This window comes from Carassius auratus, unplaced genomic scaffold (assembly GCF_003368295.1).
Source record: "Carassius auratus strain Wakin unplaced genomic scaffold, ASM336829v1 scaf_tig00214882, whole genome shotgun sequence".
Classification (NCBI taxonomy): Eukaryota; Metazoa; Chordata; class Actinopteri; order Cypriniformes; family Cyprinidae; genus Carassius; species Carassius auratus.
In genome coordinates this window covers 21,038-23,962 of record NW_020527842.1, presented here as the reverse complement: position 1 = coordinate 23,962, position 2,925 = coordinate 21,038, and the positions used below count along the sequence as shown (strand labels likewise).

Genomic DNA, 2,925 nt, shown 5'->3' with positions numbered 1-2,925 from the left:
TCCATATCATGTTTTGATTCAAGTGTACTGACCTACTTTTGATTTAATCATCCAAAATATGGCATATTCAGTCCGCGTTAGGCATTCCGTTTTTATGACTGGATTCTACGAACCAGACTGTATTTCCGCATCCCGGAAATTATTAGGGCGTATGTCTCAGAATAGTCAGTGCAATTTGGGAAATCAGTTAAATCTGTATGTAAATATTCAAATGTAATCCCCTTTGTAATCTTTAAAAATTTCATAAGTAACTGTAATTTAATTACTCATTTTTTCTTCGTAACTGTAATTACCATAGACAGTAAAAGAAATGGACACAGCGACCCCATTGGAACTCAATTGAGACAAATGAAGCCCAGTTTTAGCGTTTTTTAGCACTTCCGTTTCTGACGCGCAGACTCAAACGAAGCTTGACGACGTCAGCAACCTGTCTGCCAGATGTAAATCTTCTAGTAGCTGTGCGTGCAAACTGCCATCGTTAATCTTGCAGAGACGGCGAGCTTGAGCGGGGAGTTCTTTGTCGTGAGTGAGCAGAAGTATTCTGATTAATTATGTTGTATAGTATTTTAAAATGTAACGCCAGTACGCCATATTAAGTTAATTGCTTGCGAGCTTCTCCACCTGTCTGTTCGGTAATGCGACAGAGCCGAGTGGTTATGACGCAATCGTTAGCCTATTTTTTACAAAAACTGTTTATACGGGGCCATAATGTAACATAGAAGGTAATGGAGCCCTTTATACATTGTCGTGTATCTTTAGAAATAAATAATGGACAAACAGAGTCTTTAAACGCCTCAGATGTAAAGTTATTCGCTGTCAAAGTGACGCCAAAACGAATGGGAGTCAATGGGAATGCTAACCCAAGTGAAGTTCTGCTAAAAGATGGCAGCCCCCACCCGACTTCAACTTCCGGTCGAGTTCCTTGCCCCTTGGTAATTACAGTTACATTAATTTTGTAATTAAGTTACGTAACGCCGTTACATGTAACTAGTTACTCCCCAACACTGGTCTTAAAGGAACATGCCACCATTTTATGAAATTAATTATTCATGGTCTCCTCTACAGTTAGATAAGTGTGCAAAAACATTTTTGTCTCCGTGCATGCATTGTCTTAGTCTGGCAAGTGACAAAAGTTTTTGCTCACTTATCTTACTCAAGGGGAGACAGTGAATAACCCAATTTCATAAAACGGTGGCATATTCTTTTAAACAGTGGTGCAAGTGGATTTGTAGGTGTAGGATTTGTAAAAACCCACTTTGCCAAGAAACAACTTTGAGATTTGGCATACCAGATGATTTGATGATTCTGACATCATGTGTCTGCCAGTCATCCTGTGGCTCCTCTCCATGTTTTACTGCCCTATTTATTCTTTCGTCACTGTTATAAGTTGGCCACGATGCACAACCATCCTCGTACCAGCTTTGGGGCACCACTGCTACGGATTTATTGGTGACAAATTCAACTACATGGAACATCCTTAATGGAGAAGACAAGAAAAAAAAACAAGTGTGAATGCACAGTTATTGTGAGTCAGAGTAAGAAGATCTAGTGGAAAAAGCTTTGAAATTTTGTTTTTATTGATTTTGATAATATAGGGGCTCATATGAAGTGTCAACTTGCACAACACTGATACTGACAGTTGACACCTGAAAGATGATTAACTTATGCAAAGTACTTACAGCAACTTATCAGCCCGTTTTCTGATGTAGCCACTGCCAGCAAGTCAAACTTTGGTCAGTCCTCAGACCCTGATCTAAACTAGTCATGCTATGATTATGATTGGTACTAAAACAATGAACAAAAACTATCAATTAATGTTAATGTAATGAAGTAATTAACTAATTAATGTCTGAACTAATAAACTGATTGAAATGCATTTTTTGCATGTCAATGCAGGAGAGGAAAGGCCACAAAACCTTCCCTGTGGGGCAGGGCGACACATTTCCCATCCAGCTCTGAAACATTGGCAGCCTTGATGATCTCAGATTTTTCTGAAATGATGTAAATATTCAATGTATCCGAGCTAAATGGGTAGCTAAAGAACAATGACTTCATTCTATATTCCTTATATATTGCATAAATGCCCCCCCCCCCCCAATGCATTCCACAATATTTTGGATGCAGACAATGTCATTTCCAAGCCTGAAGATGTTATCACCAGTCGATGTTCTGAGAGTCCACTTCTCAGTGGACATCTCGCCATACTGTGCCTTGATGGCCATCCCCCCAACAATAGGGCCCACAAAATGCTGCCGTCTTAAAGTGCTACCAGGTAATGTAACCTCCCGAATTTTTACTTCTGACAGACGACGAATTATCTGTGCTAAAGGATATTCTGGTTTTCTAACCAGTTTTTTTATCTTCTGCAGATAATTTTCATATGGGAAGGCAGAGAAGGAGTCAAGGTGACCATGCTGCTGAACTTCACCTGCCAGATAGGTTATGCAGTGTACATTATACACAACGTTGTGTCTCCCATAAAGTGTAGCAAAGTGCTGCACAAACGACTTCAGTAAAGTGTCAGCGTAATCAGTGAGGTAGGAAAATGTTGGGCTTGCTAAGATGGAGATACCAGAGAAGAGAAGCATAAAATTCTGATACAGGTCTTTGTCCAGAAAACTGGCCAGCATTACAGGTCCAGTGTACAAAAGAAACTGCCTTAGCTCAGTAGCCTTCCAGCGATCCAATTCTCTAAGAGATCGCGGCTTTCTGGCAAACTCCACCGGAATATAAGGCCTCATGGATACCAATTTAGCGGACATTTGTTCAACTATAGTTGCAGGGACACGGACAGTCAGAGGACCACGAAGCCACATATTGAGCAAGCGCCTAACGATACCTAAGCACACAAGGTGCATGTAATCTAGGGGAAACTGTGACACCATGCCAACCCCAGTACCCTCAAATGCATGTGGCCCCTCATGG

General features: G+C 40.7%; 1 long non-coding RNA gene across 2 annotated transcripts; it reads left to right on the top strand.

Annotated features, from left to right (window-relative positions):
- The first annotated feature begins 1,500 nt into the window (after positions 1-1,500).
- On the top strand, positions 1,501-2,269 carry LOC113093116 (uncharacterized). Of its 2 annotated transcripts, none has more exons than XR_003287706.1 (3): positions 1,501-1,525; positions 1,897-2,001; positions 2,125-2,269. It is a non-coding gene; the product is annotated as an uncharacterized LOC113093116 (long non-coding RNA). The 2 variants fall into 2 exon arrangements; XR_003287705.1 differs by lacking the exon at positions 1,501-1,525 and adding an exon at positions 1,708-1,733.
- Positions 2,270-2,925: the final 656 nt, after the last annotated feature.